The following is a 26,925-nucleotide window of genomic DNA, read 5'->3' on the forward strand; positions in this document are numbered from 1 at the left end:
TACAAACTTTAACAACCTAAGACATAGTCATGTAAGTCAAAGGACGAAATTGCCTTCAACGTTTGTAAAGAAGATTAATCCCAGGAACACTATAGATGAATTTGCTTACATTTCTGAAAACAAAAAGGCTGGTCCGTATTGCATAAAACATTGGCATGTTCTATTTATAAAACGTTCAGACTGTAACATAGGCCATCACCAGTTCATTAAAATGAAATATGATTAATCATTTCGCACCAAAGCACATGGGCGTTACGGCCTGTTTAATGTTGCAACTCTTCCTCGTAATAAAGTGCCTTGTAAATCTGTGCCTAGCTTACAATATTTATCATTAGATAGCGCACAGGAAGGAAACCAACAATAAAAAGTGGTTCATAGTTCGCTCATGAGGAACATGTTTGGCACCGTCATATATCATAAACGGCAATGTGTCGTCACGCAGTGTACTGCGGTCTGATGTTCTATAAAACTTCACCTGCAAACGCGTTATTCAAACCAATTTTATTGCGCAGAGCTGGAACAAGGGAAAGTGGCTCCATTCTCACGAAACTTTGATCAACTCCAAGGTCACTTACAATGTTAAGGTAAGTTAGTATTGAAAATTTGTATTAGGTGTTAATATTTAGTAGTAAGAAAATCGTGGCCATTTGGAAAATTACTAACAACTTGCAGGGAAGCTGTATTAGGCGATATTTGATGATTGATTAAGGGCACCGACATTGAGCTTGTAGTGAAAGTTAATGATCAATAAAAACGTTTACAATTGTTTGTCACTCAGCCATGTTAGGGTTTCATGCATGTAATGTCGACAATGTCAAATGATTTGGATACTTGCACGTGTCATGACGTCAAAAATGACATACAGTTTTCGCATGCAGAGTACTACTGCAATTACACGTCTGTATTCATGCCCAGCTAACTGGTTTTCAGATGGTCGGTGTTGTGGAGGTTGGCGACGCCAGGGGAATGGAAATAGTAAAGGAGGCTATGCAAAAGCTGAAGTTTTCGAGGCACATTAAACGTTCCGAGGGCTCGAAGCCACCAAAGGTCGAACTATCGATCAACATACAGGGAATGAAATTGACTGACCCAAGAACAAAGGTACGTTTCTGCATCATCCCGTGATTAACCACTTGATTACCTCAGCGAAAACGCTCACAATGCAATGGCGGCGTTGGCCATCTACCTTAGCTTCCGTCAGAAAGGTTGCTGTACACAGTATAAGCATTTTGTCCATTTTTTGACGCGAATAAATACGTAAGTGCAATAATTACGTAAAATGGGTATTGGAAATCGCTGAATCTCAATCATAACAAAGGCACACGTTGTGTTTACTTCAACTGCGTTAACACAACTGTAGTTTGTCCGCGGGTGTCCAAGACTAACGCATGCATTCATTTACATACTGTCGGTCCCTAAGTAAGGTGAGGATTTGCATTGGACTATTTCATGCAAACACCCCTTTTCGACTTTAAAAGCGGCCACATACCGGCTTGCTTGTGTTGTACCTTTGCGTGGAATCAGGAACCCACACAGATATGCATTTCAATGGGCTTTGCAGGAAATGACGTACGTGCTGCTGCCAATAGGACGTGTGTCCACCAATGATTCCTCATTTAAATAGAGCAAAGCAGATGGTTGTTCGAAATGCACTTGCTTAATGCTTCTTGGAAAATTCTAAATGCAAATGTCTAAACCAGTGTTTCCAAGACATTTTTTTCCGCGGAAACCTGATATGGTTATTTATGACAAAAACGTCAGACATGTCAAGTAAACCTATTCGTTTTTACTAAACTTGTCGTAATTTTTTTTCTTTTTTGCTTTGTTTTTGTGTGTTTATTGCCCAAAGATTTAACGGACATGTCCAACAGTTTATGCTTTTCTTTTATCCCAGTTTGGGTATCGCTTTAAACAACACAGTTTCATCTGGTAGTGAGCTTTGCTTGGGGGGAAGCAAGTCGACTGAAACTTTCATCTCTTGGTGTTGACATTTGTGTTTAAGGCCACGCCCAAGTAGTTTGAAAAAATGGTTGCTTATGGTGTTGAAGGCCACACCTAAGCAGAACCTATGCATTAAGGGACCGGTGGTCTACGCTTTGGAATAAGTACCGATAACCATCAGGTGTTGCAGCACGTAAACAATTACCAATCACATTAAGACACTGAGAACTATTCGTCCATATGTTACAATAGCTTGATGATAATACATGTGCATATTTGTCGCCACTTGGCAAATTCAAAATTTATTCAAATATTGTGGGCATTGTAGCTTTGTAGCTTTGGCATTCACCCTTAAACAATTATTCGCCACACCTTGTTTGCACTTAGCTTTGTTGAGAAGTCTTGCACCGCAAAAAATATGACCCATACAGCATCGTTATTTGCTATTTAAACGCCATCCCTTGGGACTATGCCATTGACAAGACGCAGTCTGTCGTCCCCGAGGTCGTCCTGTCTCCTCACCTACTGACGAAGCAATAGCGGTAGTCGCAACGCGTGGGCCAAAACCAACCACCAGCTTAACAACGTGTTATTAGAAAAGGTCGGTGTTGCTTCGAATTTCGTTTTTTTACACTTGTCAGTGCGCTGCTGGTTTAATGCCTTCTTGAAAAAGTCACTGGACACAGAAACTTCTAGAAAACTTCACAAAAAATAACAAAGAAAAAAACTATATTACACTTAACGTGTATTTCAGCGTCCACATCGACGTTGTTTTCTGATACATTTGATTTGAAGGGCGTTATTTGTACCAATTTGTCTGCCGTACGGCAGCAGTCGCTTCGCTTTCCAACATTATATACAGTAATCAGTAAAAACGTCCAGATTGATATAAATTTCAAAATGTTTGAAGGAAGAGATTGATGCATTCTTATATAAATTTTGTTTTTCCTAATGGCGAACAAGGTGTAATGGACCACTTTCTGTACGTCTAGTACCACGTGGAAGGTATATTACTTTTTGAAACTTACGTGATGTTCTTGTAGAGTGGGACGGACACTCCACAAACTTACCAAACAAACACAAAACATGTGGATGTTCAAGGCTATTTACGCATGGACGCCGTGAAAGTTGGCGTCGACCTGGGAAGGAAATAGTGCGCAAACCGTAAATACTGGAAAATAGGCCGCGAAATGTGACGCGCAAGAAATTGTAATCTGCGGTGACCAAACAGCTTTGCCATCAAAAGAATGAACACCGCCCAATTGCCTCGCAGTCTGAAATTTAGTCACAATTTGCCTATGCTCTTTAGATAAAGTGGTTTCAATTTTTAGAATATGCTTGTCTAGTACAATGTTCCGAAGAATTTAAACAAGAAAAAACTTGGCATTGATTGGCTGAATCACTTGCCTGAAATAACACAACTATTGTGGTCTAGGACACACGCTGGAATCACAGTTAGAGAAATGGAGAAGTGCCGAAAAAACAAAAAAGTTACTTTGGTTAAATTATATGACGCAAGTGTCGTGGTTGGTTCTTTTGTATCTCTACCAAATGGCAAACCACGCGTTTGGCGTCATAAAAAAAACCACGTGACTGCCATTAAACTGACCACGCAAAGACGAGCTTGACTTTCTAAACCGGTTGCCAAGAAAGGTCAACTAAAGAATTTCGAAGTACAACATTTCAAACCTGTTGCTGTTGCGTTGGTGTACGAGTCTTTAGTACCTAATTAATTGTTGCTGCTTCATTGAAAATTCGCTGTTCAATTGACCTTGTTGGCTCAGCGCTGGGTGACGGCAAATTTCCGTTTTTGCTTCGTTTCTGTCCAAACATGGCAACAATGCGCCCTGCCGATTACACTCCCAAAGCCACAGGACAAGTCAAGTTACATTTAAAGTTGGAACGAAGTTGCATCTTTGTCGAACACATGTCTGAAACCATTCTTAGTTTATTTTGATTGGCTTTTAGTTGACACAAAGATGTAATTGTCATTTGTCAACACAAATAACAGTTTGGGGGAAATGATAACCCACAAATCTCAAATAAAAAGACGTGCTAAATAATTCATAGCCACACATGGGAAAATAACTGTCTTCATATTGTCAAACGTAGTATTAGATTTCACCAACCCTGAGAATTTTCAGACAATGCGCAAGCTAGAAAAGGTTTAGAACTCCACACGGGTGACGGGAAAATGCTAAAAAGACCCCGATCGTTGTTAACGGTTGGACGCTTACAGCCTAATTCTATGGCAGGCAGAGTAATATTTCTTGTAAAGGAATATCACGACACAACGTAGAAACCAGAAATGTTTTAGTTCCATCCACAATCGTTTCCTCGGTCAATTTACAACATAAGCTGCTTCAGTCTAAACTGTATTTAGCACTCTCGCTATGTAAACCGCATTTAAAACAAGTGTTATTTATGGTTGAGTTGCTGGCGTTCACAAAGCGTGAAACATAATCCTGCTGTACGTAAATATGTTTCGATTGGCGGCGCGGAATAATTTCTAATCGATGCTTAATCTTGTGTGAAATTTAACACTGTTTGTTCGAACGCAAAGCAGTTTAAGGTTAGTATCGGTTACGGTCATTAGAACAATGCGATTGTCAATCCTACATAAGCAATGGAACAAACTGCAGACACAAAGTGAAAGTCTTTCTCTGACCGATTGGCGGGCAAGTTCTTATTGTCATTAAACTGCAATGATGAGACCTAATAGGTCGAAACAGAGGCCCTGTCTGCAACTGAAAAAATATTTTTTAAATCGTGTTGTGATACACGATGATGACAAGCCGAGTTATTCGTGTGCTTGCATAAAATTAATGCCAAAAACATGCTGCATTTCGTAGGAGAACAATATGCGCTGTTGTGAAACATATTTTCATAATATCGGGAATAACTCTGACGAGCGACGAAATTCCAAGTCATCGTGAAGTCGCAAGCGTTCCGGGATCTAAGCAACCAGCTCAAGCGTAACAAGGATCCAAAACGATCAAAAATAACAGCACATATCAATGCTGGTCGATTTACACATGTATCTTGCGTTTTAAAACAGAAGTCTACCGTGTACCATATGATGAAATTGGTAGGATATGGGGATGTTATCATTACTGTGTACCTACATTACCCGCAGAGATTTAAACTTGATTCTCTAAAGTTGTTGCTAAATGATATTTTAATCAATGCAATTTTCTATCAAAAACATACTTTGAAGTCCACGTTGTTTAAAACATCAAATATTTGCAAGAAAAGCTGTTTTATGTTGCAACGAGCAGCCTGGTATTGGTCGAAACTTATAAAAAATTTGACTATTTCTTTCATTGGACAACAATTGTGAAGAAATGCCTTGAAAGATATTATGAGCACAAACCATTACTATGCTAGTTCATAGCACTGCACAGCAGAGTTCGAAACGCTTGCTTGATATTAATCAGCATTAGGCTTCCCTATTCCGTGTAATTACGTTTTTTCGCACCTTACCATTGAAAATATGTCATAATTTAGTGAGGATACTCCTCGAAGCTGTTATAATGGAGAGTTTATTATATTTCTTCTCTTACAGGAGGTGCTACACGACATAAAACTTCACCACGTATCGTTTTGCGCCGACGACAAGGAGGACAAACGAATGTTCTCGTTTATCGCCAAGGGAACAGACGGAAAGCACCTCTGTTACGGTTTGGATTCGCTTCACGAGGTTCGTAAATGCGTCGTCATAGGCTTGCCTTTTCTCAATGTCTGAGATGCCACAGCTGACTGCGCTTATGCCTCGTTTGAGGTCATTAAAGAGGGCCTGGCACAGACGCGCAAGACAAACTTGATAGACTGATGCGCACAGTTGTTCATCTTAAAGAGCTTTAAAGTTAGGATTTAAGGCTAAAAAGTTGACGCCAAGTTGCACCGGTGCAACGACTTAGATAAGATTGTGACGTTAAACAAGTTTTGAGAAAGGTAATTTTATGTTGCTTTTACAAGGTAAGTAGGCAAACGAGGTAAAACCACTTTTTGTGAAATTCGTTGATATTTTTTGGCGTTTTCGGTGTAATAAGAAATAGCACCAAAGGGCCGTATAATTGTGCAGCGAGGAAAGGTATTCGAAATACCATCATAGGAAAAATCGTTTTCCAGGGATAATGCCCACGGCTATTTCTTTGCCGTGAACTTTACGCTCGTCATGCAACAGAGGTTGTAATTGCGCGCAAGCGTTAAGGTACATTTAACAACAAGAACTTGCACGTTTACGCCCAAAAGTTTGCGGTCCATCAGCGCAACGTTCTCTTGTTGTTGATTTTCAATTTTACTTAATTTGTTCCATTTGAAACCCTAATTGATATTCGTATCCATTGGAAGTAAGGCGTGGTGTAGCAGCCACGGCCACCGTTGGTGTTAAATAAGGTCATTGCGATTCTCAACACCGCTGCTATTAGCACTTACTGAGAAGTTTAAAGGAATAAACAACAATCAAAGGGACCGATTAATCACCTACCCTTCAATGATTGACTGTCGTTAGCGCGGAAATGTCAAATCCTGTAAGATTATTGAGCTTTGGTGACAGCTATGTGGTTGTGTAGGCTAACGACATCACCTTGACGATTGGACAAGCGTTTGAACTCGCGTACGACCGATACCTGAAAACCGACAAGGGAATGGCGACTTCCAAACAAGTAAGAAACCGTTTGTGCAGAAGGCAAACTGTTTGCAGCATTTCTTTGTGCTGATAAAGCATGGTCAAATTTTAGTGTGAATTTTAACCACAGACACCTAACTTTCCACACACAGATGACTGGCATGTAAGTTCCAACATGTTGTGTGCAAATTTTTAAACGTATTTATAAATTTCGTTCTCCAAGCGTCAAAAGAAATTTTAAAACAAATAATGACAGTTTGTGTTATTGGACTTTCCTGTTGGCTTTATTGGCAACAAAGATTTTCTGATTTTAACCGGTGACATATTTTTGACAGCTTTCGCATATATATATATATATGTGTGTGTGTGTTTATTGCCTACTCCTTTGCGTCATCAGTCTTCATATAAGTCATGATGTCTATGCGCAGACAAATTATGAATATGTTGAACGCCCTTTCGGACAAACGAGTTACAAAAGATGTAAGAAAAAATAATGAACAAATGCATTTTCCGGACGTGCTATGGATGCAAATGTAGCACCAGCTGCTGTATTTTCTGTGAATAACATAAGTTAGCAACGATACCGTGCAGTCTACTAATTTAACAGCGTGTTTAACCTATTCCTGGCCCAATAAAAGTTGTCGCTATGTGTGGGTCAACCAGCTGTGCTGTAATTATAAATTACAGAATGAGTCAGCACGGGGTAAAAACGTTGAATCTGTAGGCGCGTATACGTCACGTTTTGCCTTTTTTGTTGAGTCATTTCAACGGCCACAGAAGAGCTGTCAAAATAGTTTTAACAAACTGATATCACTGATTCTAAATTAAAAAAGTAAATTCCAAATATACAACAGAACTAAAAGTTACCACTGTTTGGCTTGAACGAGTTGGATTGCGAATATCTAAATAGCTGTTTTAAATATACCAAAAACTAAAACCATTGTTTCCTATTTATTGCTTGGTGACATTTTCACCAAATGAGCGACACGTGATTCCAAGAATTTGTCGAAACATAAACATTTCGTCTGTGTTGCCAAATATCTTGTGTTTGCTCATAAAAAAAATCATGGCTGGCTAAATCGCCTTAAAAACCTACATGTATAACTGCCATAATATATGCGAACCAATGTGAACCGCTTCAATGGCAACATCCAACAAGACAAACATGCCTTTGCTGGCTTGGTTTGTGATGGCTGATAGGTTGTGACATTATGGGTCTTTTGCAAGCGGTTGTCCCAAGAGACTTGTGGACTTGTGCCTCCAAAGCTTATGCAACAAACGACCATTTTTTTATTTCTATGAGCCCGCTTCAATGCTTGAACAAAATCCTATAAACAATGTATGGGGCGTGTATTGCCTCCCACAGCAAGTTCAATACGCCCTCCTATTACTCAGTATTGCCTATTTTTTCGTACTGTGTTCGCTAAAAGTCTACATGAAGTCATGGCTCCTTTGTAGTGGGCCTCGCTCCAGCGGCCAAATTTGAACCAACAATGTGAGCCATCAACAAGCCTAGAGAGCAATCGTTATTCCAAGGGTATGGAGTCAATTGACGGCAATGCGCAATCTCTGCCAATTCATTGCAAGGAAGTTGACAACCACCCGATTAGGGCAAGTTTGCTGAGTGCAACGCATTGCTGTTGCAGATTGATCTTGTCCGAACATAAATTGCCTACAGTCGCGTCAATTACGAGGTCCCTGCAGCTGCGCCAACTTAATTGCGAGAAGCTTTGGACAACAAATACAATAGCTTCGAAAAAAATGAACCTTGTCATTGTAGGAACCTTACCATGTGCAAGTAAAGTGATATTGGTTCCTGAATGGAAAAAAGCACCAGTATTTTGCATTAAATGCGACTTTTTATCTATTGTGAACTGATTTAAAATGAAAACAACTAGCTTTTCTCCTAATCTTAGGTTTAACGTACATAGGTATTTACATACCCATAAGAATTTGCTACAAATCGATCTGAAATAAATTTTATGTCAAACCAAACGTTTACTCGTTGTACTTTATTCAGGGAGGGAGTATGTTTTTCTACAGTTGGCCTTTAACCTTTAACGCTATTAAATAACTCTTGGTTAAGCAAAGTAATTAGAATAACATTCAACAAGCGTGAGCTGAACATGTTACGAAGAGACCTTATCTTTTTAAACAGCAATGGGACTGAGCGGATACTTAACCGATTCGTCATCACGGACATAGGTCACGTTTTAATGAGTTAAAGTATACGAGCAATGTGACACTCCATGTGTATTGCCAGTAAGGCCGTACTTGCCCTATGCGATAATAAAGACGACTATTTAAACGCAAGACAAATGGTTGGGACAGCTTCGTCAATATTATTAATATTCATCACCATTTTGAAGATTACTTTTCTTGAAATCACAAAGCAAGTACACATGTGACAACACAAAGTTTACCTATTTCTAACAACTAAACCAATAAACTGTGTAAGCTGCAGACAGATGGCCACTGTTTCGACCTAAAAGGTCTCATCAGTGCAGCTTACACAATCCATATTGTTGGCTCCACTTTGCTTATGTTATGATTATTGTGACACGCGGCCTGACGGCACTATTGCTTGAGCTTTGCTTGGCCATAGTGTTTCCACCTTGTTTTCTCCGTAAGGTTGCACCTAGTTTGGTGTCTAACGGATGACGGTGATTGTATAGTCACCACAAAGTGGAAGTTTTTGCTTGGTTGGTCAGCAAAGTCGTCAGAAAGTCACACCAGCTGCACTGATGAGACCTTTTAGGTCGAAACAATGGCCATCTGCTTGCAGCTTACAGAATTCATATTATTGGCTCCATGTTGCTTAAACCAATAAACGTATGACCTTAATGGAAACGTTTCCGAACTGAATGTTATTGCTAAAGCAAAGGTAAAATTTGACTCAAAGACCAACGTGATATTGTGAACTGTAAACCACCACAAAGTGACCATTTTCTCAGTTTACAACCACTGTAACTAACAGGCACCATTTTCAAACATTAAATCGATGATTTTGAAACCTCATTGTCCATCTTTCTCCCTAAAATCTTTTCTAACGAAATATTAAATCACGACAAAACGGAACAACAAAGTTTCCCAACTGTAGACTTAAGTCAGAGTTGATTTAAAGTTTAAAATTTTTATGACAATCGCAGATTCCAATTAATCGACGCAACTTTTGCCCCCAGGTGATCGAATTGAACAAAAAAATCGCTGAGCTGGAAAGTGAAAACGCGAAACTGAAGAAGTGGATTCTAAACCTGGAATCTGGAAAGACCCCCACTTCATCACCCGGTGATTCTCCCGTCCGCACACGCGGGACACCAACTAAAAGCACAATTGTAAGCGAGGTGTGGTTGCGTTCACACATTAGAGTAGGTGTGAAATACTCATTGAGTATTCAATCTAAGTAACACCTTCTGCTTCTTTTTTGATATAAGGCTCTTTACAAACGTTAAAGACTAAAATTGGGGTTTAAATGTGTTACTTGATCGAACAACTTCAAATTTGTCATAATGTTTTATTTCATTCTTTTCTCAAAGCTTTATTTTCTCTAAATGTTCTTTCGCTTCTGTTTCATTTCTTCAAACAAGCAGGAGGATCTTATTCCTACGGAGGAAACTAGTCTGCAGGATGTCAAAGAAGAGACCTCATGCAATCAGCAAGTCCCCTCCGTTTCACGTCAGGTCTCATTGAGTGAATACTCGAGCAGCAGCAACGAGTGCATGACCTCGAGTGACCTCTTGAACATCTTCAGTGACCCCGTCATCTCAAGTCAACCAATTAACAAAAAGTACTTGGAGGCTAGGTTTAATTCGCCGAGTCTGCCTCCAGCACGCCGATTGCAAAAGCAAGCCTACATTGATCAGACCATCGCATCAGTAGAGAGAGCCAAGGCTTCTCTGAAAAATCTCAAAGAGTATGTCAATCAGAGGAAGATGAAGAAGAAGGAGAAGATCAATTCACCAAAAAAGGTTAAAGAAAAAGTCATTGGAAATTGTAAGAAAAATAGCCACGAAGAGGATGACGAAAACTACGAAAAAATATCAGACATCCAAGAAACTGTGACAAAACATCTCGCTAATTCTCTAAATAAGCAAAGTAAGGACGAACCAATTAGCAACAGTCTTGCGCATAAACCGTTGCAACGCGGTGTATCAGCTACATTGCCGTCACGAACAAATCCACCATCCACCCCAGCAACTGAAAAGCAGAAAGAGAGGCGCAATAGTGATGCTAGTCTGTATGCTGGCTTTAACGAAGTCATGGGTACATTGGCATCCATGATAAACCACAACTCAACATCTCCAAGGAAAGAGGGACCTAAGACAAAGAATCCCAAAGTAACCAAGAGCATCTCCTCTCCACCTCCTTGTTCTCCTCTGCCAACAGACTTGCCAGAAACCGCGATTGACGACGTGGTAGAATCTAAAAATTACATGAATGTGTCTTACGCAAAGGTGCAAGCAAAGTTCAAACATCTTCTTCCGGAAGACACTCCACCTGCTCTTCCTCCACGTGATCACCCTGTAATTCCTCCCAAACCATTGCAGTTCCTCCACGACTCCCTGAGCACAAAGTCCTCTTCCGTTTGTTCTCTTTCGACCTTCTCAGCAACCGACAGCGACCTAAGTTCATCAACTGATAGACAAGGAGTTCACTCGTATTGTTTTGATTCTCCAGAGGGATCTCTATATGTCAATAAGGAACCAAAGTGTGCCAACAAAGATGTCATACAGAGTCTTTCGGGACGAACGCTACCCAAAGTCCCTGAAAATCCAGGTGACCAAGCAACCTCGTCAGTACTCGATTCAACGTTGGGTAGATATTCGGGTGAAGACGGTTATCTCCTGCTAAAGGAAGCAAGAAAGATAGCTGAGACTTCCGTGGACGGCGGTGAGGAAAATGTTGATTCGACATACGGCACAGTTCACAATCTTATGAAGTCGGTGAGAAATGATGTAATGCGAGCTTCGTGGCTGAAGAACCACGAACGTACTTGGAAAACAAAGAAGAAAAACGACACTGCAGACATTCTCGACGGCCAGGACTTAATCGACATTCTATCTGAAGCTGAGAAGTCAACTCAGTCAGAGGTTTTTAGCACAAAATATCCTTTTCTCAACTTCCTGTTTTTTTCTACATTATTTCTATATAAACACTTCCGTTTCCTTTGTATATTCCTGTAAGCCTTGTGATACTTCGTACAGCTGTCGCTTCCAGATAAACACAAAAAGCGAATTTCTCTGTTAACCTCTTTACTTTTCTTAGCCCTAATGCAATATTCCTCAATGTACTAGTAAATAAACTCTTTCACAGGCGAAACCATCACCGAAGAAACAACGCGACGTGTTTGACATGCAGCCGTTTGATGGCAGCAGTAAAAACTCGAAAGGGGGATCCCCCATTATTCGTTTGCCATCTCCGGATGAAGTCCACCCAACCAGAACGTCAAACCGGCGGAGATCGAACAAGCAACAAAACGGTATGCACAACACGTACCTAATATATTCCCGCTAAAAAGGAATGGATTATGCCGTTCACATCTTATGGCAAGTGTAAGGAAAACCAAAGGCTTAAAAACACACAATCCCAAATATTTGTAATGTCCTGGGTTTTACGAATATTGACAATGCTTTTCTTACAATTTTAGCCCCAAATTACTTGCGAATGCCCATTCCTTCAACTGTAAAGATTTTATACTGTCACGGCAATACCTTAAAGGAAACATTTTTGTAACTTTTACTCGAGTTTTGCATTTTCTTTTATTGTTCTTCCATCTTTATTAGATCTATCAAAGCAACTGTTCGACGATCCTCTCGGAGAACTTTCCCGACTCGACAGACAACTAAGTTTGCAGTCGGAGGTAAAACATGTTTAAATAAATAACGCAGTTTTTCTGAGAAGCAGAGGAATCATAGAATAGACTAAAACGCGCTGAAATAAAAGCTACATTGATCAATGTCCATACAGATAAAATTTCCTCCGCATGTTACCTTTACTGGCTTTTATTTAACCCATTTTTTTCAAATATATCTTATATTTTACTTCTTTTGTTCTTCCGTTCCCATTGTCAGCACAAACTTATCTTATTCTTTTCACTCCGTTCATTTTGTTACCTGTAAGTATTTCTACCTTGCTTCATACACTTATTTCTCTGTGCTTATCTAACATACTGGTGGGTGTTTCGAAACCGCAGCTTTCTCGCCAACATCATCTCGATACAAACTACGAGAATCAAAGCGAGATCCTTAACAAGATCATGAAGACTTCCAAACTTTCGTCAGTCCTTCAAAACGAGCTTGAGGACTCTGATGTAACGCAAGAGCAGGAATGGGCTCAATGCAATTCAAGAAGTGCTTTGAAAACTCATGCCGCCCTCGATAGAATTCAAGATGTAAAAATGCCCCAACAGATGCAAAGGTTAAAGAATAACGAAGTACGAATTTTCTAGGTTTTCTCAAGCTTTTCTACAAAATCATAATCTCTTTGTCATACTTTTCTCTTTCTTTTCCTTAAAATATCCCATCGGTATATTAACATGAACTGGAAATGTGTTTAAATTAGGAAAAGACAATTGGCTGAAAGATTTTGAAAGATTATAGATTCTTATGCCAGTGGGGGCACTCAACGTTAAATTATGCTTCGTAGATTCAGGGGTTTTAGCCAGTATAATTTTGTTTACAACTGCTTTTCCCAACCCGGAGAAACTTTTACCAGCTACAGTTGGAAATTCCACAAAAAAGTATTATTTCTATGAAACACACAGAAGTCTGCAACATGTCACTTACAATCTCAGTAAAACTCGACCAACAAACATTAATGAACTGCTTTTGATAGTTATAAATCGACCAAACGCAATCAACTTATGCTTAATTGTTTTTTAACAGCCGGAAAGCGTCAAGCCATGTCCTCCAATAATGGACCCAGAGATCTCCCTAGACTCGTTCGACCCCTTGAAATAGACCTCTGTCCACACTGTCAATTACGGAGAAACAAACTTACTTCTTCTGGTGCAATTTGCGCGTCATATCCGCATTTCTTCACAGTTACACGGCGTTCGTTACTTGTATTTCGGCCCAAGTGTTTGACCGCTTACATGGTAGCACATTTTTTTAAAGGTTTTGTACCAAACTTGAACCAACCTAACTCTCTGAACTTTGTAGGTTAAATGTTAATTTAAAGCAGGCCCTGGGATAAAGCTTGTAAATGCAAATAAAACCAGAACAAATTCTCGAAATTCCGAAAGTCAAATACAATATATTCATGAACATGCCACGCAAACGCCAGGTGCTCGTATTAAAAAGATGGAAAACGTTACTGAGCAGATAGCCATATGACGCCATATGATTTCACATTTCACATAATTTCATTTCACTATCCTGGTCAAACTTGTCCAGGGACTGATTTTTATTGGGTCAAAAATAACTTGAAAACTGAAAGGTTCAGAATAAATCAATCACTTGTTTCTAGAAAAGAATCCGTTCACTGTACTTTGACCTTCGCATTTAGAATATCGAACTACGCCCACCGCCTTTTGTACGTCTTCTAGTGTTATAGGTCTTGCTGTATTGAAATGTATTTTTCAACTGCGCAGCCTCATGGAAAGAACCCAGTTTTAAGCTTTTTAAAACCCTACAGGTCAAACCATGGGGCAAACAGACGAGAACGAAAGTACGTTTAAACTGCGTCACAAATATGTATTTCCGCAGCTCATCGTTTACTGGTTTCCTTGTTAAGCTACCAATAATCGAATTTATGCAACTATCCAGCATCATTTGTTTTTCTTGCCATTTTTGCAAAAAAAAAACTTTCTTTCCATATCAACACTTTTTAAACGAACAAAAACCCGATCAATTCGTTGCTATCACCGTCAACTTCAAAAAAGACGTCATTGCTAAACTTTTCTGGCGTTTTGTGCTATTTTCGCCGAACTGGATCGTTCGTTTGTTTGTTTGTTGTATTTTGCGCATTATTGTGTTTCCAGTCTCTGTAAATATAATGAACTTTGCTTAATCCGTTACAAGTCACCGTTATTGCGGAGGGAATATTTCGTGAAAAAACAAATCACACAAATTTCTTTGAGGTTTGCGTAACATTTAGAATGGATCAGAAATATCACCGAATTTAATTTAGAATATAACGTAATGTAGATCATTGTTACAGTATTTGGAAATAAGTCGAGTATACACGGGAAAAACTCTGGGCACTGTTCAACGTCAACACAGACCATAACTCAGTGGGATCAAAAAGAGTACACTTTTCTTATAACCTATGCGGAGTCTATAACTCCAAACAACAGTGACAATAAAATAGTGTCAACGAACACTGAAAAGCATTCTCAGTGCACAGAACAGTGTAATTATAAATACCTGCAAGAGCCAGAATACTTGACAAAGAATTTCCACGCTTGCCTGAAGGTTAGAAGCCGACGTGCCTGCAAAGGGCCTTCATGATCATGTTGTTGCACTGTTTAAGTTCAGGTCACCATGTACGCCGATTCTTCGCTGTTACCATACTTTAAATTTAACTATTTTAGTCCTAAACAAAGTAAACAGTGTAATTACTCATCTTCTCGCTTAACTCTTCTGACTTTTGGTTTGATAAAGACAGGACCGACTTGCAGCAAGTTATGCAGTAACAAGCTGTTGCCTTTGATAACGTGTCAGATAGCTAAGCATCGCGCTCACAAGAATGTGCTGCTGTGTACAAGCCATCAAGACGAAACACAATTCAGGTTAAGTTTCGAAAAGTGCTGAAAATACTGCGGTTTAATTATTCTTGCGTTATATTAAATTGACGGTGTAATTTTTTTATTCAAGGTTTCAAATAAAAGACGTTAGGCCGGGTCCACACTCACGCTTTGCGCCGGCGGATTCTTTGTTTGTTTCAATGTCCCGAGCGTACGCCCGCACGCCGGCGTATAATGAAACAAACAAAGAATCCGCCGGCGCAAAGCGTGAGTGTGGACCCGGCCTAAGGTGCTATTCTTGCAGCCAGGCATTATAATTAATAGGAAATTATAAACGCTCTGCTGCATTTAAAATGCTTTTAGAAAAGCTATAAACCACTAAAATTTTGACAACTTTTCCTGAAAATTGTTACATTAAACTGGGAGACCTGGTAAGACCAAATTGGCAAGGAAGCTAACTACGACCACTAGATGTGCTCGAGATTCACTAAAAAATGAATTTCAGGGAAATTTTGCTACGAAAATCAAAGAAATGTCCAACCGTTATTTGGCATCGTTTGAATGTTTCGATTAGTAAAATTGTAATCCTGTTTAAAAATAGTCCTCAAGACACTAAGTCTAGAGAATATGATCTTGATGCTCGAGAAAATTTAGCAAAATCATATACACCAGTTAACGATCGTTTCGTCACTGTAACAATTCAGTTTGTCATCGCTGGGTAGAAGGCAATGCACATTTAATTAACACCGACGTTACCACAAACAAAGTCATTTCCCAGAATTGGAGCGACGTCTTTCCGTTTTGCGTATTGTCAATCTGTTTGCACTGAATATGTCCAGTTGCCAGCAATATGAGAAAGCTTTGATAAAACTCAGACGTATTCAATGCAATAAGTGCCGGTTTAACATAGCAACGTAAATGTGACCATCATATATTATTTCTCTAGGTTTAATGCTCGTGGCTGACTAGTTGTCCAGGAAGGGCACCTTGAGGTTAATGCACAAACAAAGACTTAATGTTGTGATACTAGCACGGTGAAGTATTCTTAAACCCAATTACCCGGACACATGCCGAATTTAGAATTGAATCTCCATAAAATTTGAATTCAAAGAAAATTACACTCAATGACTGGCTTTTAATGGCTTCTCCAAGCATTTCCAATTAACGTTATTAATTCCCGTCCATTCATTGCCTTCGTGTGTACAGGCAAGCGATGGCAACATTTTATTGTTGATCATAAGTATAATTATACCAGTTTACTTGTGATAAAACAATTTACTTAACAATTTTTTAATGTGGCATATAAGCCAATGGCACTTGACAGACTTCTTGATACTTCGAACCCTTTTCTATTCTCGCCAACGTCACAACAGCACCCTTATTAATAAGACCGGTTGTAGAAAAACATTATGCAGAGCTATATAGGTCGCCGGTGACGAAGAAAAACGTCACGTATCTGTTGTGTTTGACGTCACGGACTGAACGCTTAAACCGCAGAACACCGAATTGCAGCCAGCGGTTGACGCTTGCTATAAGGTCTGTGTCGCTTGGTAAGGTAAGGGTCTGTGTCAACTGTCTACCCACGTATTAGATCAGACCTTTCCTGTGTGTGACGTCCATATGCTTTGTACACAGTACGTTTCCTCCATCTTATACGTTTCAGTGGTTGTGGTCTTGTCACCCAAATACCATTTCTACAAGCTACATCAATGTAATACTGAGGTCGTCAATATCTTATAAGAATTAGTACAGAAACAAATGTGATTATAAAACACACAACTCTAACGCATATAAATTGCCCTGATACATGGCTTGTATACTGAGGTAGTCAATATCACATAGAAATTAGTATGAAAACGAATGTACAAGTATTGCTCTGTCTCATGGGCTTGCAAAATCTTTTTAAGTGCATTTTAGGTCGGTTGTTGTCGATACTTTTTTTTTTTAAATTGAATTTTATTCAACATATCTTTTCTAAGCTGTGATTGAGGACCTGCTGGCTACACCATAATACAATTGAGACCTTCTAAATCGAATTCAACCAAAAGAGTAATCAACTATTTGAAATTGTGTTTCCACTCATGCTTATAAGAGTGAATTATTTGTAAGGAATGTTGCAGTGAATAAGAAAGTAAATATACGGCACATGTATAATAGCAGCTTCGGCATTTCGCTTCAGACTTGTACGCTGATTGTTTTTCCACTGTCTTAAATACTAAGCATGTTGAAGCAACATTCTGCAGTACAAAAGAAAGGTTTGTACATAATACACATTCAATATGGTGTATTAGGCTTACGAACGTATGTCGGAATATTATGGGATAAACATATGTATGAGTCAAAGCAATATTTCATTCTTCTAAATGAAAAATGTTTTTGTCTTTGCAGCATATGTAGCATTACGATGGCTATTATTTGGTTGTACACGGCCTCTCAATGCATAGTCAGGGAGGGACAACAGGGCCATTGCCCATGAAATACATAGAGAAAGATTTGTAAGTTTGTATTTTAAACATGCCCTTTGTATCAAAATAATTTGTCCAAGTAGTTTTCTGGTGCATGTGAGCGGAGTTTTAACCGTAAATACAGTTACTTACCCAAACCTACAAATTATTTGCCCCCTATACTAAAATATCGGCCTGTCTGCGCCACTGTCGTCTTATGTATAAATTTTCTTGTCATATAGACTTGAGACACTTGCTTGCTGTGTCTTTAGGCATCACTTCTAAGGTTAAAGAAATATTCCCTAATTTAATTATGTCTGTAAGCTCCTGGAACGTGCTGTAATGGCCCTTAGTGAATTTGCTGCTTGAACTGATTACTTGTGTTTCAAAATTTTGTCAGGATAGTTTAAAACACAAGTCTGGAGAAGAACGTCACCTCGCTGTACCAAATTCGTTTCATTTTCGGTCATTGTGATTTTTATGGCGCATGCTTATATAGACTTGAGACACTTGCTTGCTGTGCCTTTAGGCATCACTTCTAAGGTTAAAGAAATGTTTCATGCTTAGCCTGAATAATATTGTACAAAAGTAGGTATGTGCAGTCCACAACGTTTGTCTCAATGTAATGCATCAAACTTGGTGAGCGAAACCGGTAAAGTTTGGGAAGCAAATTTCAAACGCACAGAACCAGGGTTGTTTGTTCGCTGTATGTGCTTTAAACGCTTGCAAATTTCTCAAGAAATTTAGGCCTTGGAGGCCACGTGTTGATCAAAGATCTCGCAACGATAGTTACACCCAGTAACCTTTCAAGCAAAAATGTTGCTTTACTATTTTTCCCAACTTCGGAGCACAGAAGTTTCTGGCTATTTAGCGCAAATTGTATTGTATCACACGTGATTTCTTGTTCGGCCACCAGTTTTGTTTGAGACAATGTTGAAAAGTGTAGGTGTGGCAACAAAGCAACAAAGCAACGATGTAACAGTTTCATTTACAGTTTAGCAATAAAAACAATGTGCTTCTACAGGTTATCTGCAGTCACTAGCACATAGAAGGTTTATGTAAGCCTTATAACACATGATCGAACGGTGGCACATTACACAATAAGGGGAGCTTTCGTTTCTGTATAATTTTGAACATCTTGCAATTATTGACCAGTGCAGAAAGAAGTCGTTTCGCAAACTCGCAGGTTTCATGTCCGTGTAAGCTCGAATGATTAGCATTGGTTGTCTTATTCCTATAAAATCCTGTGCGTAAATGTTTTAGCAGTATGGGTGTATTACTTCTAAAAATATGGTGTTCAGAGAACAGAGTGACCACTAAGGAGTGGCATTGTTCATTAATTCAAAGGATCGATCACTTAATTGCCCAAACTTCTTGGCTCAGCAGTTTCTGAACTTGTAGGCTAATGGTGGCTTCTCTGTTGCGAAGAAGTGGATAGGTTGCAAGCAGCAGGAACAAACCGCAGGTTTCAAGGCCTATTGTGCTCGACAGCGAAAACTTGACACGAAGCGTCTCCATTGGTTCGAAGCCATACCTTTATTTGTTTGCCGCTTTCATGTAAATATTTGCTTCAAACCTTGGGCAATGTAAAAGACGGCTTATGGTAGTGGTCCTATCGCATTTTGCTTGGCAAACAAATGGAAACTAATAAAAAACAGACATAAATCCGGTTTTAACAGCTTAGTGCTTTGTAACTTATCACCAGATTCTAAGGTCACGCACGATGTTATAATGCAAGATTAGCTTGTCACTCTAAAATTAGCGACACTGTTCGCCGACTTGTTGTTCCTAAAAAATGTATATTATCTTTGTGTGCATATCAGTCGCTTTAGCATCCTATTACAATTGCCAGCAAGTATTTAGTGCTTTGGTTGCTGATGACAATTAAGCCTTCAATTTCTTGATAATTCGTTTGTGCGAATCGATGAGCAACAATACATAATGTAGCTGTTAACAATAGTCGAAATCGCATGCATCCAAAACCTGACAGCTAATAGGACGACATCCTTTAGATGATAACTTACTTGAATTTGAGCGACGGTTCGGGTGTTGTTGCTGCATTTCGCCGTAACTTTAAGGCTTTCTTGCGGTCGCGGTTACATTCCGTCGCACCAACCTTGAATTCGAACCCTTATACCGTCATCGCAATTGGCTTCAACATCACAATGGATAGCTGTTTGGAATTGTGCTATTTGTAGCGAATGGATTTACAAAGCATGTGTATCACAAGGCAAATAAAACGGAACTAAAATAAAATGATTGTTTTTTACTTTAAAAATGCCTGCGAGTTTTCCTTTAAACTTGTATTATTTGGTCCAAAACCATCCCCAAACCTACAAAAGTCTAGTGGTTAGAAGTGAAACAAAGTGGTAAAAGGTGTCAACATTTAAACAACAGCTTGTCTTTGGCATTTCAACGGTCTCGGCAATGGCGTGAATGGTTTCAGTAAAACTCAACAGAAAATTCAAACTGCAACGGCAGATATGGTGGAAAAAACAACGCTCCAAAACCGCCCACCTTTAAAATAACTTCGCGCGAGCGCTCGCGTTTTGTGAGAAGGCGGGGAGGGAGTGGGGCGCAATAACGAGACGCGCGCGTTTGAATAAAAGAAACCAGCGCGGAGGAATGGCGCAGCCGGACGAGAAATGCTCGTTGCTCTCTGCTGGGCGAACGTACAATCGAGCCTGAGGAAACGCGATATCCTTTATTCTGTGTTCGTTGGACTGTGTCGCCTCCAGGGCTGCGCTGCATCGATTGGGGCAGAGCAATTCTCGAACGAAGAAGATGCCAACGCGATCGTTTCTCTTCTGTGTGCAGGTGATTTCAAAAAGTTTCGGGCGGCCATGTTGCTTCGCGGGGCCTTCTTTTGTTTTTTCCAGAGAAACGTTGAAACCGGTTTAAAGCTGTTTTCGCTTTATTTTGTATTTGCATTTACAAACCAATACGCACACATAACAATACGGTGTTACCTTTCCCTCAATAGCTAACAAGACACCACAACAAAATTAAATTATTACCTTTGAGTTTTGCTGTAGTTTACAAACGAAATTTGTAGGACAGCGCATTTTTGTTTCCTTTTCGGAACATGAATGCGTGCGTTCACAGTGCTGAAGGACAGCGCATTTTACAGGTTAGTGCCAAACTTCGAAGGGCATTTAGTCCCTGCCATAGTATCTGAGATATTGGCGAAACATCTTCAATCAGTTGTAATTAAAAAGTAACCATACAGGATACAAACCATTAGCAACAAAAAATGGTGAATTGTTTTTCAAAAGCACAAAGTTATCTTTCTATGATCACAGATATTTCGTTGCTCAATAAACACACATTTTGTTAGGCCGAACAAAAATGTCTACGCAGTTTTTTAAAATCATTTACTTCTTTACTTATATTGATTGCATTGCATGGCTTGTTGGCTTCAACTACGAAATAAAACTGCCAAAACCCATTGAATTGTTTCTGTATCAACGCTTTAGTATTTCCTAACCCGCCCAAGCTTTTGTTTCAAAGGATGTAGCTTGTAATGACAATACAGCACTAACGAGGCGTTAAGAGCGGTTGGAACTTCTAAGAAATTGTTTGTGTAACAGCGAAGATGTCAAATAACGTCTCAACAATTACAACCGGCCTCGTTAGTAACCTCGTCATGGCAAATTACCGAATATTCCCTAATTTAATTATGTCTGTAAGCTCTTACAACGTGCTGTAATGGCCCTCAGTGAATTTGCTGCTTGAACTGATTACTTGTGTTTCAAAATTTTGTCAGGATAGTTTAAAACACAAGTCTGGAGAGAAGCGTCACCTCGCTGTACCAAATTCGTTTCATTTTTGGTCATTGTGATTTTTATGGCGCATGCTGTGTTGGAAGAGGAAATTTACTGACCATCAAAATAAAGCCGTTGCCCTATCTGTTTTGACCTAATCGGGACCCTGAGCTTAAAAAAGCGGACCCTACATCCAAAAAAAGGGAACCCCGCAGTTTATACATCAAAAAGGGAACCCCGCAGTTTATATTTTATTTATCAGGTACATGTATTGTATTTATCGGGCCACGCATTTTTCTATTTAATCGGACCCCTCATATCCTCTTGTGCGCAAGGTCCTGTTGAAAAATAATATGTAACTGGTGTGCCTACATACACACATTGCATGCAGCATTTTTTTATTTACATTCAAAATATCTGGCACTCGTGAACGAACGGTTTTTGCATTCTAGCTAACATGCTGTTTCGCCAAAGCCCTACTGCATATTAAGACGTGCGGAAACAATGGTTAATCTTGTTGCATATTTGTTCGTAAAATGGCTGTATAAAACTGTATTTGTAGAACTGCGCAATAAAAGCGCCACTTCACATGCGAAACCAAAACTATACGAATACCTAATTGGGAACTCTGTTTTTTCTTGATAAATAATTGCCACATATTTTTTTATGGCATAAACATTTGCAGATGTTTTTATTTATCTCTACACATAATGAGCTTTATCCACAGACGAATGTTATACGACACAGTAGGTCCAGCAGTTACGTGAGGTCACGTCCTTGTATATAACTATTACGAGCGTCTAGACGCGTTCAATGACCTCAGCTTCTAGATCGTGCCTTTATATGGAACACCGGACGTGAGAAGCAGGTTAGCACGAGGCCAATCCTAATTTAAACAAACTCTGACGCAAGTTTCGCATCCAGTCGTAAAAGTTTTCTCGTATACATAAACACAGTGGAAAGAATTGTATGGGGAAACCACAGTAGCATTTCCTTTTGTTTTAACAAATATTTGCCTATTTGGTCAGCATAGTCGTCTGATAGACACAACAGCTGTACTGATGAGACCTTTTAGGTCGAAACAGTGGCCATCTGTCTGCAGCTTACACAATTTGCCTATTTGTTTAAAATGTGTTGTTTTAGGGTGAAGTTCTGAAACGCATTTTGTGAAAACATGTTGGGTAGGTAAAGCCTTAAAATAAAAAAAAAGAGTATATATGACAAAAAACAGCATTCTTATCGTTGCATCTTTGTTGGATTGTAGTCATTTTCTAACACAATAAAATACGTGATTTTCACACTGAAATAAATAAGGGAAGGGGAACTGTTTGCCACAGTAACCTTATAAACTTACAAGACACAGTTGATGTGTTTTCTGCGAAACCGAAAGTCTTCTTCGAATTGATTTTCCTGGCGTGTTTGGAGAAAGTAACTCTGTAAATCCCAGGGATGGGGAAACACTTCAACTCACGGGACAGATATTATAAAAAAATCTTACAGGCGGGCCAGTTGACCACATGAATAAAAAGTGGACAAAGAATTTCCATATTACACTTTGTAAACTGAGCTATTTACAATGTTTAACGTTTGAAAGTTAACTAGAAAGCAAAAACCTTGCAATGTAATTACTGCAGTATAAACGAGGCATAACAAATTTTCTTAAGAGATACTAATTCGTACCAATATTTGGCGATCTAAATTAAATAACCCAACGGGCCAGAAATCGTCTGCTATTATTACCAACAATTAAACACAGGCGTTACCGAGTTAATTCTCCACATCAAATAGCTGCTGGTGGTGTGCTGGTAAAAGCTTTGCTCTACTTGTGCCGGTTCCATAAACAATGGAATTTAACACGATGTAAACGTGCTATAATTTGGTGTAAGGTTTGTAAACTGTTTTATTTGCCCAAACTTATTTAAGTTTTGTTGTTTCATTTGACCTTTTTTTCGTCTTCAATGTATGTTTTCGGTTACATTTAATTTAAGTATCCATCAATAAACAAAAGTTCAAAATTGCTTTAAATGTTAGCAAATGCCCCAACGAGTTTTTATTGTAACACAAACAATCAAAACTACTATTTACCCCTAATTACAAACAACCGTGTGCTTGTTATTGAATAAAATATCCAGATGAAATCAGAATCTAACTGGTTGTGTCTGCACGAAACGTGTTCTGTTCAATTAATCGATACAATTGCGGATAGTCGGGTCATGAGAATGTATCATACGACCGGTCGAAATCAACAACCAACCAACCAATAGGACCTGATGCGACCCGACGGCTGACGCGGTTATCCGAGATGAAATCATCATTTACACAGGGCACGTGACTCGATTACCCCATCGGTTTGTTTGGGTTACCTGCTACTCTAAAGTGCAAACGGTGACATTTTCACTGCTGTTGTTTGGCGCAAAAAAGCAGCTTTAGTGTTTGGGCAAAAAAGGAACAAAAATTACATTCTTCATCTCTTTAGGCAAAAATTTATGGCGATTTTTTTGCAACGCTTACAAATAGCTTACTGGACCTCAGAGATAATAAAAGTAAAAGCAAGTCTTGTCGCAAAACACAGTAGCTTATGATTTCCAGAAAACCAATATAACAGAAATTTAGGTCACTTAGAATGGGTCTACTGAAATTATTTCTAATCTTCTACATTAAAGCAGATTAATCTCATCTTAGGGCCGAGGACTTTTACCACCGTATATGTTAATCGCCTGACGTCTGGTGAAGAAATTAGATTCCGAAGTGGAATTACAGGGATCGTCACGCTCTCAACATGCGACGAAAATAACCTTAAAAACGTAAGCATAGCCCTCCCTTGCCTACGTCACTGACGTGGTACGATATGACGATGGGACTGGCTGTTAATCTAAAGGACAAACGAGGGACTAATCTAAAATTAACACATGAAGAAGGGGATGAAAGTTGTGGCGCATCTGAATTAAAACAAAAGTGAAAAATTGGCGCTTGGAAAGCAAAAAGATGGCCACTTCTGATTACCCGCATCTAACTTTGCGTTTTTGTGCATCTTTCTCAACAAAATAGTTCGTCCTATATAATCGAAGAAATAGTGGAGAATCAAAACAAACTCAACATAGAGATTTTTGTATTCATTTCGTTTATGTTTAGATGCGATTAAACTGACTTCAATATGAAACGTTCTGTTTCCAATTACTGTCTTCCAATCCTAACTAATTTGTGGAGCTGTTAGAAAGACAATGCCCAGTTCATGTATGGATTCAAGAAAAATTATGGAACCAGTCTTAGGTGCGATTAAATCGCACTTTCACCAGATTGACCCGAGACGAAAAAGACTACATCGAGGCAATAATGACCTTGATGTTGACTCTCTAAACGGGGCGTTGACATACACGTATGGTGTTTAATCAGATGTACAATATTGATTAAACATTCCGCAAAACTCTGTATTACAAGCTATGTATTGCTAAGGCTACATAGCTTTTGTGCTATTCCCTACCATGTTTTGGCAATAGACTTTGAACAGGTGGTCGGTGTGCAACAATAGAAACAATAGTATTTCGTTGCCCAATACTGAAACAATACTATTGGATTGCCCATCACCACAGCTTTAATTTAATATAATTTATTTAGTCACAAAGTGACATCCATCGCGTATGAACAGTTAATATGCAACATAAATTGCAAGGACACCGATTAAACCATAATGGTTATCGAGCCAGGTGTCTTAGCTAACTCCTCTATTATTAATACGTAGAGATGATGCCACATCTTGAATAAACGGATAGAGGATATCAAAAAGGAACAATATTGTACAAGGTCCAAAATTGTGTGGTCATGCATTTTCGAGGAGCATCATAGACATGTTTAAGCAATCCACAAACCTTAACATATGGTAGAACAAATGGCACTAAATATAGCGGTTGCTAATATACAACAGATGATAGGGGCAAAATAAAAATTGTTTGTCTGGTTTCATATTCATAAAAAAAGGATAAAAAAACCCTACGTTTTGTTTGCGATCCAAAAACCAATCGCCAAGTTAAAGCAGTTCATGTGCTCCATGCGTAGAGATCAGTGCATTGTATAACCGAGCTTCTGGCGTGGGGAGCTAATGTGGTTGATACCATTGTTAAACTGAGTGATGATCAACACTCTGATGAATAGGCTCCGTGGCGTCGAGTGTTTCCTGATCGAAAACCCCACAGTAAGTTTATATCAATCCCAACCAGGCTGCTTGTGTCACATATGGGAGTTCCTATATGTTTCTACCTAGCAAAGCTGGCTTGTCTGATGTATAGTTAATATGTGTAGGCTTACTTCCATCCTAAATTTTCCGCCTATTGAAATGTACATAAATCTGTATTAGATCTAAAGCTAACTCTGAAAGTCACCTTCCTGCACATTGCAAACATTCAGTGGATCCCTTAATACTGTGTGTAGATTGCTGCACATGTAAAAATGTGAACAATACAACGCGGACAATGTGGAAATTGCACAAATCGGGAAAAAACTCGAAAAAGAAGAAATGAATTCACATGTCTCACATCCTCATGAAGGTTGCTGCATGGTGGCCGAAACGTTGATACAATTAAATTATTGCCAGAAGAGCCGTATTGCATGCAATAAAACATGCCTGTCATCATCAGGAGTAACTTATGTGTGTAGATGACGGATACGCCCGAATGGCTGCAAAGATGCTTGTTTGTGTGTTGGCAAGTATTTCTGTACGTGGACGAGCATACCATCCGCCTTATTATAAAAACAACCCTAAGCTGTATTTGGTGGCTTGAAGTTAATTGTTGAAACCTCTTTGCCCAGGAATTGGTATATTGTCAAATACACACAGCTTTTAACATACAGGTGTAAGAAACACATAGCACGTACATATTGGTAGCAAACCAGCCCAGGCAGTTTCATCAAGCAGCAAGGAACTTAAGACGCTGAATGATCTTGAACAAAACAATGGAGTATTTTTAAAATATAGTTTCCGTTTGTCCCTTTAAACCCTTAGTTAAAGTTAAAGGTTGTTTAATTGCATTGTACAGATTGGATACCTTGGCGAACATTTTTAAAGCCCAGTGCATTGGTTTGGGGTACTTTTCAAACACATTCCCTGTTTGTCCAATAAAGCATAGTTTTATTTCTCTCCCTATTCGAATGCAAATCAGTCAGATTAAACAGATTAGGTGGCTTGGCAAACATTTTTGAACCCCAGTGCATTGGATTGGGGTACTTTTTAAACATATTTTACCACTTGTCTCTTTCCAACCCAAATATCAATCAAGGTTTTATTCGTTTCTTAATTCGAAGCCAAATCAATTGGATTGAACAAATTCGGTGGCTTGACACATTTATTACCCTAGTGCACTGGATTTAAGTATTTTTCAAACATATTTCCGTTTGCCCTCGTCGCGTCTGCAAGACGGTAACCTAACCCACAAAGAGCAGCGCAAAGCTTTATCAGAAACGTCGACA

At 39.1% G+C, this 26,925-nt stretch overlaps 1 pseudogene across 1 annotated transcript; it reads left to right on the plus strand.

Moving 5' to 3' along the window:
- The first annotated feature begins 506 nt into the window (after positions 1-506).
- LOC145909384 (uncharacterized) lies at positions 507-14,581 on the plus strand (annotated as a pseudogene). The gene is made up of 10 exons (XR_014403134.1): positions 507-584; positions 931-1,101; positions 5,507-5,641; positions 6,516-6,608; positions 9,754-9,906; positions 10,198-11,661; positions 11,789-12,050; positions 12,355-12,431; positions 12,765-13,004; positions 13,456-14,581. The product of XR_014403134.1 is annotated as an uncharacterized LOC145909384 (transcript).
- Positions 14,582-26,925: the final 12,344 nt, after the last annotated feature.

The sequence above is a fragment of the Ascidia mentula genome, chromosome 7 (genome assembly GCF_947561715.1).
Source record: "Ascidia mentula chromosome 7, kaAscMent1.1, whole genome shotgun sequence".
In the NCBI taxonomy this organism is placed as follows: Eukaryota; Metazoa; Chordata; class Ascidiacea; order Phlebobranchia; family Ascidiidae; genus Ascidia; species Ascidia mentula.